Genomic DNA, 22,319 nt, shown 5'->3' on the forward strand with positions numbered 1-22,319 from the left:
CACAAGTGCCGTAAATTGTCCTCAGTTAAAGTCCATAAACTCTGTTCGATTTCATCCAACAACATTTCCCTCTCTCGACTCATATTGTCCTACTCACGTGGCAACAACGACAATGCAGGCAATGGCAAGATAGCTACACTCCGTTAGGTGGTTAGCCTGCTAACGTTAGCTAGCTACTCTCCCAATGTCTCTCACTCGTTGTCCGTTCCAGGAATATGGGCCGGTGCTCACATGAAAATACATCTCAGCGGTGCCTCCAAATTTGTTACCCTTCCAATGAGTTTATCATATAAACTACAACGCGAAAAGTACTGTGTGAGTACACACTTTTTATCATGTCAGCACAGGTAACAACCGTTTACAGTCTTTCTTTAGTTTTCATTCTTACTCTTCCCAATTCACTTAAACTATATTTCTTTTATTTCCCATGGGCTTCACAAGAGTACCCCCTAGTGGCTGGAACTGTATTAAGCACCTTACATTTAAATGGTACCTGATTCAAAAGTTGTGGACAGAAATGTGGGTATACTATAATACAAGTTAAAATAAAATAATGACAAGCACATCTTGTTCTTTTTGAATTCAGGTTTAATTAAGTAAGGGTAGCTTGGTGATCATGGCTACGTGTAACAGTATTGAGATCCCCTCTGGGACCAGAACTGGAATGAGTATTACTAAACCACCCTCAACTATACAGACACACAGCAATGTAGTGCTGCTGACCTGGGTTCAGGACCCACTAGGGGAGTCACCCTACATTCTAAGTGGCGGCACGTAGCCTCAAGATTAGATCATTGGGCCAGTTACCGAAAGGTTGCTGGCTCAAATTCCGTAGCCGAATAAGTGGGAAAATAAATAATAATGTCGCTGTGCCCTTGAGCAAGGCACTTGTGGGTGTCTCAGGGGGAGTTGGGATATGCAAAAAAAAAAACATTTCCATTGCACAATTGTGTGTAAATTAAAATGCTCCATCATTCTTGCCAATGCAGGTTCGTAGTGTTGTAATACTGCTGTAATACTGTAGCTACTCTTTGACTGGAGTTGGGTCTTGATAGGAGAGACTGAGTAAGAAGTAGTAAAGCCCCTGCCACCCAGGAGCTCTCAACCCTCCTGTTCTAAGTCCTCTGTGAACTTCCTGACCTTGAACAAGACCTCCATGTTGACTGTGGGTTGCGTGGTATATAGTGAGGGCAGCATGTCGGACTGGCGGGCAGAGGAACACACACAGAAGAGAAACAAAATCATGAGCATGGTTCAGCAATTACACAAATGTGAGAGTCAGTTTGCAATGCCTGGATGTGTATGTTGAAACAGCATGTTCCAGTATGTTTGTGAACAGTGAATGTGAGTACGTCTGTGCTGTGAATGTGTGTTTCTCACCATGCAGATGGGCTACAGCAGCTTGTCGCTAGGCACATCCATCCAGGTCAATTCTATGGCAGCCGGGTCACCTGGCGAGCACGGGGTCAGAAGGTCATCCACCATCAATTGACTGGTGGCACAGGATGGCCCTCGCACCTAGAGTACCATCACAAACAACAAAATATCTTAAAATCTCCTAAATTGTAGAGAAAGAGATTCACCTTTAGTGTGCTGTACAAGAGTGGACTTCAATAGAGTTACCATACAGTATTAGTAGAAACTTTTTTAATAAATCACAAATGACTGAAATTACAGTATAGACAGATAGTCCTCATATTATTATATTTCTACAATGTCAAAAGTGTGTATTATTTGCAACGAAACTGAACCCGTTTGCAAATAATTAACTCGGAGACGTCAATAGGGATCTGAGCATTGTACTTTCAAGTTAGGCCTACCTTTCCACCCCAGACCGAGTAGGCCTACTGACGCAGAAAAATGTAAGCTTCAACTGCTGGCTAATCTTCTTCCTTGGCTTAACCCAACGAGAGGTCAAAAGTGTTTTCCAAAAAGCTGTCTTTGTTTAAATTTATTTTATTGTTCAGAACGTGAATAGCTTAATCAATTGATAGTGACAGAATTAGATTATTTCCAAATTAAACAACAATCCCAATATGCAGAGTCACGTCTTTCCCAGGTATTCCTATTTTACAGCTTGTTTCTAGCATTAAGTATCGCGGACCAAAGCGCTGTTATAGATAACTGTATATAATCACATCCGTTTAATTTTCTTCAAAACAAAATCTTAAACTAACAGTGTACTTTTTGCCCTTTTCTTTAAGAAAAGGTAGGCCTATGGCATACCCTCTCATACATAATTGTAACGCTCGTCTTCCTCCTCGTCTGAAGAGGAGCAAGGATCGGACCAAAGCGCAGCGTGGTTTGAATACATGCTTTTAATAAATTTAAACGAAGACGAAAAACACTGGACAAAATACAAAACAAATAAACGACGTGAACAAACGAACGAAAACAGTACCGTGTGGCGAAACAAACACAGACACGGCAACAATCACCCACAAACCAAAAGTGAAACCCAGGCTGCCTAAGTATGATTCTCAATCAGGGACAACGATTGACAGCTGCCTCTGATTGAGAATCATACCAGGCCGAACACAAAACCCCAACATAGAAAAACACACATAGACAGCCCACCCCAACTCACGCCCTGACCATACTAAATAAAGACAAAACAAGGGAAATAAGGTCAGGAACGTGACAATAATAGCTGTAAGTCTTAACAGATAAAGAGGTGGGCTATTTAAAGAGTGCATGGCGGGTGGAGGAATTGACTAACATATCTATGGATATAGCAGCCTATAGCCTCTTTTCATCTGTCAAACAGGTAGACCTACCTCTTATTTCTTAAATAGGAAGAAATAGGCTGCAACACATATCCCTAATTAAAATGAAGACTTTTAAAATGAATAATGTTTACTCAAATTTGCATACTTTCAGCACCATGAGCTGTCCATTTCCGATTGATTGTGCCGTGGCTGCTGCTTCAAGTTTCAGCACCACAATGTAAGTTACTCGAATCTGACTTCTTGTGAGGTCAATAACTCTGATAAACCTTTTTTGATATACTCAGAGGACCGTTATTAGCATGTTTTAACCACTCCTTCATTATTACTGAAACAGGATTCAAAGTGGTAAATATAAAGATCCAGTCCATACAAAAATTGGAGGCCCCTTACACTTCAGTGTTGTGATGCAAAAATAATAGCAAAATGTATAGCGCATAGAATTAAAAGGTATTGTCGGACATTATTAATTATAATCAGACATGTTTTTTACATGGACAATATATTTGAGATCATTGAGGCCCATGTTGACAAGATGTTGGGGAATCACTGGAGGGGAATATTGACCAACTGAGCATCTCAGTGTACATCTCAATAAACACAATAGGTGTTTTGTTACATTTCAGTCTTCTGTGAAATATTTAAAGTGTCATATTGGGGTGCAAACTCAACAATGAATACATTTAAACTATATCTGACATGTTACTGTTGTCTTCTTATTTAAGCCACTGACCATGTGTGTGAGGTGTAAACAGGATGTACATAAATGGGAATAAACACATGACATAGAAAATAAAAATATTGACATTTAGGAATTCAAAATGCATCTAAATATATTTTGTTCTGTCTATGGAATACATTAAAAAAACATGTACATTTTTTTATATGTGTATAAAATATACTTGTCTGTACAGTAAGTAAATGCAGGAAATCCAAAATGCACAAAAATATGTTTTTGTAATGTCTAAAATAAAATATATGTGTATAATATATACTTGTCAGTAAGTAAAACAATGCAGAAGCAATAAGCATTGTAAACGATGATAGAACACATCAAATTAATGTGAACATGAGGACACAAAGGAGAGATTTAATTAAAAGATCATCTTTTAATAGATTTTTAATGCTGAAGTTTTTTAATGCTGAAAAAATCTATGTATGGCAAATCCACTCTGGGCAAATGGCCTGTTGGTCAAAAATAAAAAATAGTTAACATTCTTGCTACTTCAGCCATTTGCTATGTTAAAGTAAAATCTCAGTTAATGATGAATGAATAAAATTTGGAAGGATTTTTCAGAGTCATACCTCAGTAGGGTAGAGTGTCAGGTGGCACAACCATTGGTGCCATGAGGTCAAAGTGTGAAGGAGGGAGCAAGCCAGAGAGCTGTCTAGGAAGCAGTCCAGGCCCATGGCTTGGAGGCTTTGAGTTGGTCCTATCATTGTAATTCATTGTAGGGTATCTGCTGCCCCATAGACCTGCTGGTAGTTTTGGAAGGTGTTAGCAGGAGATCACCAGGGACATCTATGATTGGCTGACACAGTCTTGGTTAAACCACATGTATTCTAAAGCAATATTCACCTGCTTTCATAGAGTAAGGATTCACTCCTTTGGGGACACTGCCAGTGTTCCCCTGATATCCATATGTCCCCATCGGTGGAGGTGGTGGTACACACTTGTTCTGTAAAACACATCAACACATTTTCCAAATTGTTAGTAATATTATCACAGTTGAAATACAATGGTTGTTCACTGTTTTTAATTGAATTGAATTTAAGTACCTCAGCCTTGGGCTCAGTTTTGTTAACCCATCTGTGCAGAGTTGGATCCCAGACAATCTGAGGAAGAAGATATTAGCAATGTGAAGCAAGCCACAAAAAAAATAAAACAAAATCCACTCAATTGTCTCTACATAGAATATAGTGTTAAGAACCAGTTCCTTACAGATCTGTCTTTGTCCTCAGGTAGATGAACCTCCTTCTTATTAGCTCTTCCACTCCCAAAGACCCAGCTGAGCCAGCCTCCACTGTTATTGTGAACAGCAGGGGTCTCGGGCTCAGCCACCGGCCGACTGCCAGTCTGGAACTGAGGGTTGGCATCGGAGTGTTCCGGCTTGGTGATGGACATCATAGCAGGATGCTCAACATATCTAAGTCGGACATCTGTAATAAGTGGGAGAAGTCAGGCCACTCTGCTCATGTCACCATACAGAACAATTACTGGCTGACAGGTAGGAACGTCTGGCTCTGATACTCTGTTACAACCCAATCTTAACCTACACGCAGTCACAGGGATTACTGGGAGGTTACTCCAGGACTCTGCAATCGCATTGTTTTGGTTGCAAAATCAACAATTCCCTGCATATTATGCGAGGGCTTACAAATTTGACCAATCACCAAACTATTTCTGCATAAAATAGTCACATCATCACAATATTATCGCATAGAACTGACCCATTACCACAGTACAAAAAGAGGGCTCGCAATTTCAACCAATCACCGCACATTTACTGCATAATATGGTTCAATCAAGCCACATGTCAACACAGTTTTTTCCCTTGTCAGCGCATTTTTGCAACAAATTGGACAAAACAATTGCATATTGCTATGCAAAATGTCATAATTGTCGCTGCAAAATCTAGCATATTTAATATTTAAAAAATCCATGCGAAATCCTGGAGAGATTCAAGGAAGTATGAAAATGTATACACTCACTACTGTAAGTAGCTCTGGATAAGAGCGTCTGCTAAATGACTAAAATGTAAAAGTAAAATGTAGCTAAACCTGTGTTATGTAGAAAATGCATGAAAGTATTACAGATATACACTCACATGAGCCATACATTTAACCTATCACAACTTATTATCAAGCTATCACAATGGTAATTTCTTTACTAATTAGGTAAGGTTAAGTGACCTCTTCTCTTGGAATAGAAATCCACAGGTGGAGGACACGCTCCACCATCCCATTTCCACAGTGGTGCCACCATGGGGATGATGGGAGGTGGTTGTGGATGATTGTTTTCATTCGTCACAGGGACACTGGCTGTGAGGAGGATCTCCTCCCTCTCTGCAGGGACACTAGCCTTTGGGACGATCCACTCCCTGTGCGCAGGGACGCTGGCTATCAGGAATCTCAACTTCCTTTGTGCAGGGGTGAGTTGTGATGCTCTGAGGAGCTTATTCTTCTGATAGTAGCTGATGGAAGAAGCTGCTGGAAGAATCCCCTCCCTCTGTGCAGGGATGAGGCCTGATGCTCGGAGGAGCCCCTTCCTATGTGCAGGGATGAGGCCTGATGCTCTGAGGATCTCCTCCCTCTGCGCAGTGATGCTAGCTGCTCGGAGAACCCCCTCCCTCTGTGCAGGGACAATGGCTGACTGGTGAATCTCCTCCCTCGGTGCAGGGACACTTGATGTTTGGAGAATCCCCTCCCTCTGTGCAGGGACACTGGCTGTTTGGAGGATCCCCTTCCTCTGTGCAGGGATGAGGCCTGATGATCGGAGGATCTCCTCCCTCTCAGCAGGAACACTAGCCTTTGGGACAATCCCCTCCCTGTGCGCAGGGACGCTGGCCATTGGGACGATTCCCTCCCTCTGCGCAGTGACACTGGCTGTTTGGAGGATCCCCTCCCTCCGTGCAGGGATGAGGCCTGACGAAATGAGGATCTCCTCCCTCTGTGCATTGAAGCTGGCTGCTGAGAGAATCCCCTCCCTCTGTGCAGGGACAATGGCTGTTTGGAGGTTCCCCTCACTCTGTGCAGGGACACTGGCTGTTTGGAGGATCCCCTCACTCTGTGCAGGGACACTGGCTGTTTGGAGGATCCCCTCCCTCTGTGCAGGGACACTGGCTGTTTGAAGGATACCTTCCCTATGTGACGGGATGAGGCCTGATGCTCGGACGATCTCCTCCCTCTGCACAGCAACTTCGGCTGCTATGATGATCTGCAGGTATAATATACAGCATATAGTCATTCCCTAAAAAATCAATCACTTGGAATCTATAACGTCATTGGGTCGGCAGCGTAGCCTAGTGGTTAGAGCGTTGGACTAATAACCAAAAGGTTGCAAAATCAAATCCCTGAGCTGACAAGATACAAATCTTTCGTTCTGCCCCTTAACAAGGCAGTTCCTAGACCTTCATTGAAAAAAAATATTTGTTCTTTACTGACTTGCTAAGTAAATAAAGGTAAAAAAAATTACACATACACTGAGTGTGTTAAACATTAAGAACACCTTCTCTTTCTGTGACATAGACTAATCAGGTAAAAGCTATAATCCCTTATTGATATCAATTGTTAAATCTTCTTCTCAGTGTAGATGAATGGGAGGAGACAGGTTAAAGAATGATTTTTAGACAATTGAGACATGAATTGTGTATGAGTGTCATTCAGAGGGTGAATAAGCAAGACAAAAGATTTAAGTCTCTTTTAACAGAGTATGGTAGTAGGTGCCCGGTGCACCGGTTTGTGTCAAGAACTGCAATGCTGTTGTGTTTTTCACGATCAACAGTTTTCCCTGAGTATCAAGAATGGTCCACCACCAAGGGGTGGCAACTCAATAGGAAGGTGTTCTTAATGTTTTGTTCACTCAGTGTAGATCAATCCATAGCATATACTTTCATTTGTATGTGTGCTGATACTGTAAATACACAAATTATATTAATGTTATCTACAATATATTATAATACCGTAAGCCTCCCTGCTGCAGGGGCATTTCCTCCTACAATTTTGAGTTGATTTTCTTCACTTTAGCAATATTTTGTATCTTTGTTAATTTTCACATTTATTGTGTTTGGAATGACACTGTTACTACAGCATTTGATGTAAGTATGTAGGACAATTACCCATAATGCTCACTGACTGAACATTCAAAATTACCATGGCAATTATTGACGCATTCACATGCCATCGGAAACTTGGAACCGCAGAGTTAAATGAATGTAAGTTATTAGCGTAGATCTTCCTACTGGTTGATTCTGATACTTCACAAGTGGGAAACTTGAAATCATCATTCCATAACGAGTTAGAGAGTCAGAAATGTCAGAATTTCCTAGTTCCGACTTGAAGGGCCTTCTATGATGTAGGGCAGGTCAGTAACCAAATTATTTAACTGTGCCAGGTCGCACACAGACTTTTATGGTCACACAAGTTGCCACCGGTGGATTCAAAATGAGTAGCCTAACAATTATTTACATGGTACCAGGTACATTTGCAACCAAATTATTTTTCTGTGATAAATCAATAATAGTTGCACACATAGGGTAACAGTGAGCAATGAGCAAGATAACCATAGACGGGAAGTTGACAATAGCTTATTATTAGTGTAAAGAAATTGTATTTCTATGGTTGCAGTCCTCAAAGATTGAATTGCATTGAATTGAATTAATCAGATCCAATGATTTACCGCCAGTAGGGTGGGGTACCGCTAGTCATCATTATTATAATCACCATCTCAATCCATATCACCATACCATCATAGACCTATTCTTCTGTATCTGAGACTCATCTGACACTACCTTAGATATGGCAGTCTGCAACTCAATACACTGCCCCTGCATGGTGTTCAGCGTCCCCTGCATGTGGTTAATCGACTGCTTAACATCGTTCAGCAGGATCTGAATCTCAAGCCTGCAAGAAATCAGGTGGTTCAACATACTGAGATAATGAGGCTTCAGACCATGCCCATTGGACCATCTTTAGGATTCTTTCTCACTTAACACCAATCTTATTAGGAATGTAACTTTGTGCATATGATATTACTATAGTGTTATTTAGAAGAAAAAAAGTGTACTTTGTCAGGCGCCAAAAGGATGACGGGTTGTCTCCCTGCTCCAGTGAGCTCTGCTGGCAGGTCTTGCTCACTGTTGGAGGAACGGGAGCCAAATTAGAGGAAAAATATCTATGGTTGTTCAGCAATGAAACATTCATGGCATAATGAGCACTGTGAAAAGAACATTCATGGCACTGTGAAAAGAATAACAACAGCTGGGGTTTACTTTCTCAAATTTAGATAATGTAATACAGTCTTTAAACCCATCAGAAATGTAGTGCTTACCTCCATGAAAATATTGGCCCCTGTTATTTTGGGCAGCACTGTCCCAATGTTGACAACTAGTTCCAACTTGTGATGAGAAGGTCTTGATGAAACGATCAAGTCAACATTTTGTTAGACATTTCAGAGATAGCATTAACAATTGTACATGAGACAGTGCTTCCAGATATGGAGGTATCTTCCTTCTGAGGTATGTAAAAAAATGTGGCGTGTGAGTACTCACATGAAAGGTATCCATGATTCTTGATTAAGCCAATCATGTATGTGATTACCATCCTATGGATCAGGAGCTGGAATTATTGCTACACAGCTTTCAGGCGACTTTATGTCTTGGGCCTGGATGAATAATTGAAATACAAGTAATATTGTGAATTTGTGATGCATAATTGCCAATTTAATTTGGAATAATCCATCAGTTATTTGTTTTGACAGTCAAAACAACTAACTCTTAAGATTAATCACTTGACTTGAGTAACTTGACTTGAGTAACTTGAGTTGACGGAAATAGCAACTTTATATTCTGACCTGATTTGTGCAATGCCTAATGTATAATCTATGCATGTTATTGGCTCATCATAGTATATAGCAGAGGGTGTCATAGTCCAAAAACAGCATTGGCCATTGGACTGCTCAGTCAAAACAACTAACTTTTACGATTAATCACTTGACTGGAGTAACTTGAGTTCGGAACTAAAAGATTAAAAGTAGGCTATAGTTTGACTCATATCCTTACCTGGGACAAGCGTATCTAAAAAGCCTATCCAGTCGTGGGTGAAGATACCTTTAGGCAGATAAAAGCGCGGTACGGTTTGAGACACGCTCGGTATTGTGAATCTGTCACACTGATATAAAAGCACGTTTTCATTTATAATTTACGTTGTAGAATGACCTGCAAGCCAATCAGAATCGAGTTTTAAACAATACCAGTGGTTTCCATGGAACGTCACAAACATATTCGGCCACTTGCGTCACAGATTACAGTCACTGAACATGGGTTTAATAGCTATATTGGCTATATGTACAGTATATGCACATCGTATTGAATTGAGATTACATTTACTGCACCACTGAAACTATTTAGCCTAATCCTATGAGGATCATATGTCAAATGTCAGAATCATGGCACATGAAAACATAATGAAATTGACTGCAGATTATAAAATTCACTGTGACACAATAAACCCACTTTGCATCAATGTTTTTTCCATGTAATTTCGATGAAATTACGTTGAACTAACATGGAATAAAAATGTAATTGATGTATGTGCCCATTGGGAAGAGATCAATTCGAAATGATTGAATACATACAGTATTACAAAGAAAGAGGTAAAGAAATTGCTTCGAAAAACTTTAGAAAAAGTCTAATTTCCCTGGGCCGCCCATACGTAAAATGTATGTACGCATTACTGTAAATCGTTTTGGATGAAAGCGTTTGGATGAAAGCTTTCAAATCTCTGACTCTCACACATAGTTACAATCTCGCGATGTTTAATTCTGGCGCTTTTACGTTTGCGGGATTTTGTTTAGTAAATGATGCGCAGGAGAGCTACATGAAATCAGCGACATTCCAAATCGAGCAAAAAGCTTCAAATTATAAGTCCATCGTTTACTTGAACACATCACAAATTGTAGTATATTTCCCTGTTTCAAGATGCGTTCTGTTTCGTTTCTCTGATCTCTGAAAAGTAATTTAGGTTTTCAATATTCTTTATTAAATAATATCTGGAATAATAGTTTAATTTCCATTCCACTAGATGGCACTATCCCCTATGCTACTCCCTGTCAGGGGTCTGAGGATTCTGAAACAAAATAGTCTAGGCTCTTGAAACGCATCGGTGCGTTGGTAGATGTGCTGTACATTGTTATAAACACTTATTACACTGCTATAGACTTTTATTATCAATGTCATTCACTGTTATAAACACATATTACATTATAAATGATGATCCTGTGTAGAGAATGCCGATCCCACCACCAGGGTTGTGGGTTCGATTCCCGGTGCAACCCATACGTAAAATGTATGTGCAAATGACTGTAAATCGCTTTGGATGAAAGCATCTGCTAAATGGCATATATTATGATTACATTATTTATACAACAGGCCTACAATGTGAAAGTCTATTGCTTTTTCAAATGAATATTTGTTGGAAATATGAATATTTCCAACTTCACATCAGTTGGAAAGGCAGCACATGTATCTGTTTATGTTACCCTTCCAATGAGCTTATCATATAAACTACAATGCGAAAAGTACAGTTTAATTCACTTTTAATCATGTCAGCACAGGTAACAGCCGTTTACAGACTTTCTTTAGTTTTTCATTCTTACTTTTCCCAATTCACTTAAACTATATTTCTTTATTTCCCATGGGCTTCACCAGAGTACCCCCTAGTGGCTGGAATACAACTGTACTAAGACCCCTTACAACACCCCCCTGCAAAAACGAAATGTTGTCCCAAACATTTCACCAGCCTCAAAACAAACAGAAGATGTAAGTACTGGTCATGAGAACAACAGAAAAAACTGGCCTAACAGCCATATAACTATCTAGACATGTCCAGTCTGCCTTTATGGGCAGACGCAACCCCCACTAAATATTATCACACTGTGATTAGTAAAGGTAAACAAGAAAATATATACACATCAGAACATCTCTAGTTGGTATCCTGATAAGAGCTTGGCAGCCCTAAAGTGTTATAGGTTCGAATGTCTCTGGGCCTCCTCTGCCGGGCTGAACGGCGGGGAAAGATCATGGGTGACCCCAATGAATCAGTGTCCACTTCATCATGAGATGATTGAGTCTCTGAGCCCTCAGCTGTTTCCATATTTACCCCTGTCCCTCCGGGCTCTCTCTGAGGACTGGCTGGCACTCCTTCACAGTGAAGTTTGTATCAGTCTGACCCCGTTCCTCACTATTATCTGATACTAGTTGTGTGCTACTCTGTCTGCTCTCTTTATCCCTACGTGGCCTATTGATGAATACTGGATAAGAATCCTCATCTGAGATCTCAGACTCAGCGCTCTCCCCATTTTGCTGATTTTGCTGGGGTGGATCCCTTCTCCACAGACCTCTACTGGGAGTTTCAATAGGTTCCTCAAATGGTAGGGAATTACATGACATGAGCATATTGCGGTGCAGAACCCGGGCCCTGCCTGTACCGCTCTCGGGTTTGACCTCATAGACAGGGCTGTCATCACCTTTCCTGGTTACCACCACATGTATTTGGTCCTCCCAGTGTGATCTTAGCTTTCCCGGCCCCCCACGTTCTGACATGTTCCTCACCAGTTCACGATCCCCTGAGACCAGAACCGAACTCATTTTCTTCCGATCGTAGTAGGCTTTTCCCTTTGCTGTTGATTTCTCCATGTTTCTACTGGCGATGTCATAGGCTTCAGCCATCTGTTGCTGCCACTTCTTAGCATAATCCTGGTATGATTTCTCCTGTTCCTTTATCTGTAACCCAAAGACAAGGTCAACAGGTAGCAGTGGAGCCCTTCCAAATAGCAAGAAATACAGTGAGAACCCAGTAGCATCACTGCTAGTACAATTATATGCATGAATGACCTTGTTCAGATAATCACCCCAGTTGGCCTTTTTCCTCTTCATCTAGTGTGCGCAACATTGACAACAGTGTACGGTTAAATCTCTCCACCGGATTCCCCTGTGGATGATATGGGGAGGTTCTGGAATTGGCTATTCCCGTACAGTTCTGCAAGGCTCTGAATAACTGATTTGCAAACTATGTTTAGCCACGAGGTGGCTAAAAACAGACCTCCATCCTATGCTAGCTTGCTACCGATGGCCCGGCTAGCTGTCTGAATCGCCGTGACCCCAACCAACCTCTACTCACTGGACCCTTATGATCACTCGACTAAGCATGCCTCTCCTTAATGTCAATATGCCTTGTCCATTGCTGTTCTAGTTAGTGTTTATTGGCTTATTTCACTGTAGAGCCTCCAGCCCCGCTCACTATACCTTATCCAACCTTTCAGTTCCACCACCCACACATGCGATGACATCACCTGGTTTCAATGATGTTTCTAGAGACAATATCTCTCTCATCATCACTCAATACCTAGGTTTACCTCCACTGTATTCACATCCTACCATACCTTTGTCTTTACATTATACCTTGAATCTATTTTATCGCCCCCAGAAACCTCCTTTTACTCTGTTCCAGACGTTCTAGACGACCAATTCTCATAGCTTTTAGCCGTACCCTTATCCTACTCCTCCTCTGTTCCTCTGGTGATGTAGAGGTGAATCCGGGCCCTGCAGTGCCTAGCTCCACTCCTATTCCCCAGGCGCTCTATTTTGATGACTTCTGTAACCGTAATAGCCTTGGTTTCATGCATGTTAACATTAGAAGCCTCCTCCCTAAGTTTGTTATATTCACTGCTTTAGCACACTCTGCCAACCCGGATGTTCTAGCCGTGTCTGAATCCTGGCTTAGGAAGACCACCAAAAATTCTGACATTTTCATCCCTAACTACAACATTTTCAGACAAGATAGATAGCCTGCAGAGTTCTGTCCTACTATCCAGGTCTGTACCCAAACAATTTGAACTTCTACTTTTAAAAATCCACCTCTCTAAAAACAAGTCTCTCACCGTTGCCGCCTGCTATAGACCACCCTCTGCCCCCAGCTGTGCTCTGGACACCATATGTGAACTGATTGCCCCCCATCTATCTTCAGAGCTCGTGCTGCTAGGCGACCTAAACTGGAACATGCTTAACACCCCGGCCATCCTACAATCTAAGCTTGATGCCCTCAATCTCACACAAATTATCAATGAACCTACCAGGTACCACCCCAAAGCTGTAAACACGGGCACCCTCATAGATATCATCCTAACCAACTTGCCCTCTAAATACACCTCTGCTGTTTTCAACCAAGATCTCAGCGATCACTGCCTCATTGCCTGCATCTGTAATGGGTCAGCGGTCAAACGACCTCCACTCATCACTGTCAAACGCTCCCTGAAACACTTCAGCGAGCAGGCCTTTCTAATCGACCTGGCCGGGGTATCCTGGAAGGATATTGATCTCATCCCGTCATTAGAGGATGCCTGGTTATTTTTTTTTTTTAATTCCTTCCTCACCATCTTAAATAAGCATGCCCCATTCAAGAAATGTAGAACCAGGAACAGATATAGCCCTTGGTTCTCTCCAGACCTGACTGCCCTTAACCAACAGAAAAACATCCTATGGCGTTCTGCATTAGCATCGAACAGCCCCCGTGATTTGCAACTTTTCAGGGAAGCTAGAAACCAATATACACAGGCAGTTAGAAAAGCCAAGGCTAGCTTTTTCAAGCAGAAATTTGCTTCCTGCAACACAAACTCAAAAAAGTTCTGGGACACTGTAAAGTCCATGGAGAATAAGAACACCTCCTCCCAGCTGCCCACTGCACTGAAGATAGGAAACACTGTCACCACCGATAAATCCACTATAATTGAGAATTTCAATAAGCATTTTTCTACGGCTGGCCATGCTTTCCACCTGGCTACCCCTACCCTGGTCAACAGCACTGCACCCCCCACAGCTACTCGCCCAAGCCTTCCATATTTCACCTTCTCCCAAATCCAGCCAGCTGATGTTCTGAAAGAGCTGCAAAATCTGGACCCCTACAAATCAGCCGGGCTAGATAATCTGGACCCTTTCTTTCTAAAATGATCTGCTGAAATTGTTGCCACCCCTATTACTAGCCTGTTCAACCTCTCTTTCGTGTTGTCTGAGATTCCCAAAGATTGGAAAGCAGCTGCGGTCATCCCCCTCTTCAAAGGGGGGGGGACACTCTTGACCCAAACTGCTACAGACCTATATCTATCCTACCCTGCCTTTCTAAGGTCTTCGAAAGCCAAGTCAACAAACAGATTACCGACCATTTCGAATCCCACCATACCTTCTCCGCTATGCAATCTGGTGTCAGAGCTGGTCATTAACATTACATTATACAGTCCATATTGGCTGTTATTGTTCACTTAATGATCATTAATATTAAATTATACACTCCATATTGTTGGTTTTGGTGTTTTTAAGGTTTCATTCTTTTAGAAACACTTTACTGACACTTCACTAATAACCAATATCCTTTACTGATATTGACTGAAGTACTGCTGCCATATTGCAGCCAACTCATACAAATCTGATAATTTGATGTCCTACATTAAGAACAAATGAAGTTCAACCATTATCATTTAATTAGAACTACATGAAATAAGGCTTCCCATCCACTGCATTAAGTGACATCTCCACTTCTGGGAACTGCACCTTCGTAGTGACTTATCAAATTTCAAATGCATTGATCTAAGAACTAGATTCATTAGTCCAAGGCTCTCCAACCCTGTTCCTGGAGAGCTACCCTCCTGTAGGTTTTCAATCCAACCTCAGTTTTAACAAACCTCATTAACTTATTAAGCAGGTAATTATTCAAATCAGGTGCACTAGATTAGGGTCAAAGTGAACCAACAAGACAGTAGCTCTCCAGGAACAAGGTTAGGAGCCCTGCACTAGTCCATCTTCAACCACATCATTTGAGCTGTCACAATGTGTCAACAATGTTATGTTACTAACTGTAATAGGTTGCTGTTAATCACAATTATATAAAATGTAACGAGTTCAAACCACTATCTTCATAGTTTATTTTTTTAACTATAGGGCGTTCTCCACACAATTATTTATTTTAACAAGTTATAAAAGTCCCGATTGGGCATTACAAAAATGTAAGTTCTGTTTTAATAATGTCCATTCGGAATGTTCTGTTGTCCTCCCACAGCAGGCACGCTCTGAAGGTTCCAAACCAGTGCTTGCAGTAGGCCTCTCCTGGGTCGTGTTGTACTGAGTGGAAGACAAATAATGTGTCAGCAGATGGAATGCTGTGCTAAAGCGCAATAGAGCAAAATACAATAACCATCGGCCGTATATCTTAACAGTATCTGACTCTCTCCAAATATAACCAAACAGAATCGTACTGGAATGGGGAAGTACTTAACTTTTGTTAAGGCCACCTGTGTCTAAACTCTGGTCCCCATCCGTTTAGAGTTGAAGATGTCTATCGTACGTTTCTACAGACCAAATCATACAGTGTGTGAAAGAGGGGGAATGTTAGTATTATAAAATGTATAATAGTATTATAAAAATGAACTGATTAAAAGGAATGAGTGGCGCTGAAGATATAGCGTCCAATCCCTCATCCCAGTAGGGGAGTATCAGGGGTGTATGTAGTAAGTCAGGTTGAAGTAGGAACGAGTGGCGCTGAAGATATAACTGCCATAACCCTCTGTAGATTGTCAACTCCCTGTTACGAATCCCGCCGAGGATGGTGCCTCTTCCCGTTCGGGCGGCGCTCGGCGGTCGTCGTCTCCGGCCTACTAGCTGCCACCGATCCCCTTTTCTGTTTTCATTTAGGTTTGTCTAATTGGTTACACCTGTTTTGTGTTTAGGGTTAGGGTGTTATTTAAACCCAGTTGGCCCGCCGACTTTTGTGCGGGCTTGTTATTCTGTTTTTTGTGGTGGTGATTTATATAGTGGATTCTGTCCTAATTTATGTTGGACTGTATTTCGCGCCCTTTGTTGTGTGGCGTAGCCGTCTCATAGATTATTTCTGGTTGAAATAATAAATTCCACTTGCTCGGAACTACCCTGCTCTCTGCACCTGACTCCTTCATTTCACCATTGGAATTGTGACCGAAGCCTGCACCAACCATGGAGTCAGCAGAAGCAGCAACCACTGCTTCACGTCCCGGGTGTGGAGGGCGTTTATGGAGCGTCTGGGGGTCTCGGTCAGCCTTACCTCTGGGTATCACCCCGAAAGTAATGGGCAGGTGGAAAGAGTGAACCAGGAAGTGGGTAGGTTTCTGAGGTCGTATTGCCAGGACCGGCCAGGAGAGTGGGCAAGGTACGTCCCGTGGGCAGAGTTGGCCCAGAACTCACTCCGCCACTCATCAGCGAACATGTCGCCCTTCGAATGCGTACTGGGGTACCAGCCGGTCCTGGCTCCGTGGCATCAGAGCCAGACCGACGCTCCTGCGGTGGAGGAGTGGGTACAGCGCTCTAGAGAGACCTGGCGGGCAGTCCAGGACTCTCTCAGGCAGGCCAGTGAACGGCAGAAGAGGAGCGCTGACCGCCACGGCAGTGAGGCCCCTGTGTTCGCACCAGGGGACAGGGTCTGGCTCTCGGCCCAAAACCTGCCCCTCCGCCTGCCCTGCCGGAAGCTGGGGCCGCAGTGTGTGGGGCCATTTAAAGTCCTGAGGAGGATAAACGAGGTGTGTTATAGGTTACAACTTCCCTCTTACTATCGTATTAACCCCTCGTTTCATGTGTCTCTCCTCAGGCCGGTGGTAGCTGGTCCCCTTCAGGAAAATGAGGTGCCAGAGGTCCCTCCGCCCCCTCTTGACATCGAGAGGTCCCCGGCGTACATGGTACGAACTATTCTGGACTCGAGACGCCGGGTGAGGGGCCTGCAGTACCTCGTGGACTGGGAGGGGTACGGTCCGGAGGAGAGATTCTGGGTACCGGTGGGGGACATTTTGGATCCTTCCCTCTTGAGGGACTTTCACCGCCTCCACCCGGATCGCCCTGCTCCTCGCCCTCCGGGTCGTCCTCGAGGCCGGGGTCGGCGCGCTGCAGGAGCCGCGCGTCGGGAGGGGGGTACTGTTACGAATCCCGCCGAGGATGGTGCCTCTTCCCGTTCGGGCGGCGCTCGGCGGTCGTCGTCTCCGGCCTACTAGCTGCCACCGATCCCCTTTTCTGTTTTCATTTAGGTTTGTCTAATTGGTTACACCTGTTTTGTGTTTAGGGTGTTATTTAAACCCAGTTGGCCCGCCGACTTTTGTGCGGGCTTGTTATTCTGTTTTTTGTGGTGGTGATTTATATAGTGGATTCTGTCCTAATTTATGTTGGACTTTTTTTTTTGACACTACCTTTGTTGTGTGGCGTAGCCGTCTCATAGATTATTTCTGGTTGAAATAATAAATTCCACTTGCTCGGAACTACCCTGCTCTCTGCACCTGACTCCTTCATTTCACCATTGGAATTGTGACCGAAGCCCGCACCAACCATGGAGTCAGCAGAAGCAGCAACCACCCCTCTTCCATCGATGGAGGAGCGTGTCCTCCATCACACCGCCGTTCTCCATAGGATTGGGTCGGCGATGGACATGATGATGGAGAGGATGGAGCGATGGGAGAGGAGGTGGCTTCTCTTGCACCTATTGTGGCCGAAGAGGACACACTTCGGACCGGTGCTGGAGGAGTGCCTCTGGGAGTAGAGATGGCAGGCGGAATACTTCTCGGCCACCCCAGGTGAGTAGGCACAAGACTCACCCAGAGCTTCCTGTCGGTCACATGTTTTTGGTTATTTTTTTCCCTGCGTTTTTCCCCTCTCACCAGCATAAGGCGCTAGTCGACTCAGGCGCAGCTGGGAGTTTTATGGATTGCGGACTCGCCCGTAAGTTGGGTATTCCGCTGGTGCAGATAGACCCACCTTTCCCTGTGCACTCCTTAGATAGCCGACCGTTAGGGTCAGGGCTGATCAGGGAGGACACGATTCCGCTGGACATGGTAACGCAGGGGGATCAATGGCGAGCAGATTAGTTTCTACCTTAGTGATTCACCTGGGTTTCCAGTGGTGTTGGGGGTTCCCTGGCTAGCCATTCACAATCCCCTCATTTCCTGGAGACAGGGAGCTCTTCAGGGGTGGTCAGAGGAGTGTTCAGGTAGGTGTGTGGGAGTTTCCATCGGTGCCACGTCGGTGGAGAGTCCAGACCAGGTTTCCACTGTGCGCATTCCCCCAGAATATGCCGATTTGGCTATCGCTTTTAGTAAGAAAAAAGCGACCAAATTACCACCTCATCGACGGTGGGATTGCGTGATAAACCTCCAGGAGAACGCTGCACTTCCCAGGAGTCACGTGTACCCATTGTCACAGGAGGAGACGTTGGCTATGGAGACATATGTCACGGAAGCTCTGAGACAAGGGTTCATTCGGCCCTCCATGTCACCCGCCTCCTCGAGTTTCTTTTTTGTGAGAAAAAAGGAGGGAGGACTGCGTCCGTGCATTGATTATCGAGGTCTCAATTCAATCACAGTGGGATTTAGTTATCCGCTACCTCTCATCGCTACGGCGGTGGAATCATTCCACGGAGCGCGTTTTTTCACAAAACTGGACCTCAGGAGCGCGTATAATCTGGTGCGTATTCGGGGAGGAGACGAGTGGAAAACAGCGTTTAGTACCACATCAGGCCACTATGAGTACCTCGTCATGCCGTATGGGTTAAAGAATGCTCCAGCCGTCTTCCAATCCTTTGTAGATGAGATTCTCAGGGACTTGCACGGGCAGGGTGTGGTAGTATATATTGATGACATCTTGATCTATTCTGCCACACGCGCCGCGCATGTCTCCCTGGTGCGCAGGGTCCTTGGGCGGCTGCTGGAGCATGACCTATACGTCAAGGCTGAGAAATGTGTGTTCTCCAAACAAGCCGTTTCCTTCCTGGGTTATCGCATTTCCACCTCAGGGGTGGTGATGGAGTGTGACCGCATTAACGCCGTGCGTAATTGGCCGACTCCGACCACGGTAAAGGAGGTGCAGCGGTTTTTAGGGTTTGCCAATTACTACCGGAGGTTTATCCGGGGTTTTGGCCAAGTGGCGGCGCCCATTACCTCACTGCTGAAGGGGGGGCCGGTGCGTCTACGGTGGTCGGCCGAGGCAGAGGGAGCCTTCAACCAGTTGAAGGCACGGTTTACTGAGGCTCCCGTGTTGGCGCATCCGGACCCTTCATTAGCGTTCATAGTGGAGGTGGATGCGTCCGAGGCTGGTGTTGGAGCCGTGCTATCACAGCGCTCGGGCACGCCACCGAAGCTCCGTCCCTGTGCTTTCTTTTCTAAGAAGCTGGGTCCGGCGGAGCGGAACTATGATGTGGGGGACCGGGAGTTACTAGCTATGGTAAAAGCCCTGAAGGTGTGGAGACACTGGCTTGAGGGGGCTAAATACCCTTTCCTCATCTGGACTGACCACCGCAATCTGGAGTATATCCGAGCGGCGAAGAGACTGAATCCGCGTCAGGCTAGGTGGGCCATGTTCTTTACACGCTTTAGATTTACGATCTCTTATAGACCAGGTTCCCTCAACACTAGGGCCGACGCGCTGTCCCGTCTCTATGACACCGAGGACCGGCCCATCGATCCGACTCCCATCCTTCCAGCCTCTTGGCTGGTGGCCCCGGTGGTATGGGAGGTGGACGCGGACATCGAGCGGGCGTTGAGGGTAGAACCTGCGCCTTCTCAGTGTCCGACTGGCCTTACGTACGTACCGCTTGGTGTCCGTGATCGATTGATTCGGTGGGCTCACACACTACCTTCTTCGGGTCATCTGGGATTGAGAGGACAGTGCGGGGTCTTCGGGGGAAATACTGGTGGCCCACCTTGGCTAAGGACGTGAGACTCTATGTCTCCTCCTGTTCGGTATGCGCACAGAGTAACGCTTCGAACACACCGCCTGCGTCATTGCATCACTGCTGTATAACATTTTGCGCAGCTAGGCAACTATACTGATGCAGGTACCTTTTGCAAATGGTCGCATGCGGTTGGACACATGGAGGAGAGAATCATTTTCGCAGTATCCTCAAAACCGTGTCTTTTTGACACAACTGCTGACAGCTACAGGGACATAAACACAAAAAATGCTGCTTGGAGACAAGTGTCCACGATAGTAGGATTGCCAGGTCAGTTTAGTAGTGAGCTTGTGCTAGATGTGGCTAGTTAGCGTTAGCTAGCTAGCTAACCTAGCTTGCTAACCTAGCCAATGAGGTGTGTGTGAAAGAAATAGTCATACCACCTTCCTCAACGTTGGTCTCATTGTTGAAAGAGCCTACTCTGCCTATCTTGACTATTTATTATTGCATTTCGCTCCAAAACTGCATTTTGGAGGGAAATTATATTATAGGCTCTCACAATTAATTTGAGGATGTCATCGAATAAATAATATACTTGGCAAATAAATAAATAAAAAATGTAAAGAAATTATGCAATCAAACTGTTTTTATGTAATCCCAAATTTTTACTGAATGTGTGCAAAAAAAAAAAATCTACATTCATATTTTGCTACTTTCTGTCAAGTCCACTCATACAATTTGATGCATACGTTCGATTTATCGAACGTATGCACCACACAGAACGCACTGCAACTGCCTCTGCAACGCAATGCTGCAAGGCAAATGCAGCGTTCCATTGGAAATTAATGTACTTCTGGTGTATCGAAACGCAATGACGCAGTCGGTGTGTTCGAAGCGTAAGGCTCCTAGGCACCTATCGAGAGGGAAGTTACAACCCCTCCCGGTTCCACAACGGCCATGGTCTCATCTATCGGTAGATTTTCTGACTGATCTTCCTCCATCTCAGGAGATCACTACCGTTCTGGTCGTTGTGGATCGGTTCTCTAAGTCCTGTCGTCTCCTCCCATTGCCTGGTCTCCCTACGGCCCTACAGACTGCGGAGGCTCTATTTACCCACGTCTTCCGGCATTTCGGGGTGCCGGAGGACATCGTATCTGATCGAGGTCCCCAGTTCACGTCCCGGGTGTGGAGGGCGTTTATGGAGCGTCTGGGGGTCTCGGTCAGCCTTACCTCTGGGTATCACCCCGAAAGTAATGGGCAGGTGGAAAGAGTGAACCAGGAAGTGGGTAGGTTTCTGAGGTCGTATTGCCAGGACCGGCCAGGAGAGTGGGCAAGGTACGTCCCGTGGGCAGAGTTGGCCCAGAACTCACTCCGCCACTCATCAACGAACATGTCGCCCTTTGAATGCGTACTGGGGTACCAGCCGGTCCTGGCTCCGTGGCATCAGAGCCAGACCGACGCTCCTGCGGTGGAGGAGTGGGTACAGCGCTCTAGAGAGACCTGGCGGGCAGTCCAGGACTCTCTCAGGCAGGCCAGTGAACGGCAGAAGAGGAGCGCTGACCGCCACCGCAGTGAGGCCCCTGTGTTCGCACCAGGGGACAGGGTCTGGCTCTCGGCCCGAAACCTGCCCCTCCGCCTGCCCTGCCGGAAGCTGGGGCCGCAGTGTGTGGGGCCATTTAAAGTCCTGAGGAGGATAAACGAGGTGTGTTATAGGTTACAACTTCCCTCTTACTATCGTATTAACCCCTCGTTTCATGTGTCTCTCCTCAGGCCGGTGGTAGCTGGTCCCCTTCAGGAAAATGAGGTGCCAGAGGTCCCTCCGCCCCCTCTTGACATCGAGGGGTCCCCGGCGTACATGGTACGAACTATTCTGGACTCGAGACGCCGGGTGAGGGGCCTGCAGTACCTCGTGGACTGGGAGGGGTACAGTCCGGAGGAGAGATGCTGGGTACCGGTGGGGGACATTTGGATCCTTCCCTCTTGAGGGACTTTCACCGCCGAGGATGGTGCCTCTTCCCGTTCGGGCGGCGCTCGGCGGTCGTCGTCTCCGGCCTACTAGCTGCCACCGATCCCCTTTTCTGTTTTCATTTAGGTTTGTCTAATTGGTTACACCTGTTTTGTGTTTAGGGTTAGGGTGTTATTTAAACCCAG

The 22,319-nt window shown here is 44.9% G+C and overlaps 1 long non-coding RNA gene across 3 annotated transcripts; it reads right to left on the reverse strand.

The window, feature by feature from the left end:
* Positions 1-901: 901 nt before the first annotated feature.
* On the reverse strand, positions 902-5,661 carry LOC120042692. 3 transcript variants are annotated; one of them, XR_005476223.1, is made up of 6 exons: positions 5,640-5,661; positions 4,506-4,562; positions 4,306-4,405; positions 4,032-4,205; positions 1,381-1,518; positions 902-1,203 (listed from the first exon to the last, which is right to left on the reverse strand). It is a non-coding gene; the product is annotated as an uncharacterized LOC120042692 (long non-coding RNA). The 3 variants fall into 3 exon arrangements; XR_005476222.1 differs by lacking the exons at positions 902-1,203; positions 1,381-1,518 and adding an exon at positions 3,846-3,911; XR_005476224.1 differs by lacking the exons at positions 902-1,203; positions 1,381-1,518; positions 5,640-5,661 and adding exons at positions 3,846-3,911; positions 4,669-4,784.
* Positions 5,662-22,319: the final 16,658 nt, after the last annotated feature.

This window comes from Salvelinus namaycush, unplaced genomic scaffold (assembly GCF_016432855.1).
Source record: "Salvelinus namaycush isolate Seneca unplaced genomic scaffold, SaNama_1.0 Scaffold743, whole genome shotgun sequence".
Classification (NCBI taxonomy): Eukaryota; Metazoa; Chordata; class Actinopteri; order Salmoniformes; family Salmonidae; genus Salvelinus; species Salvelinus namaycush.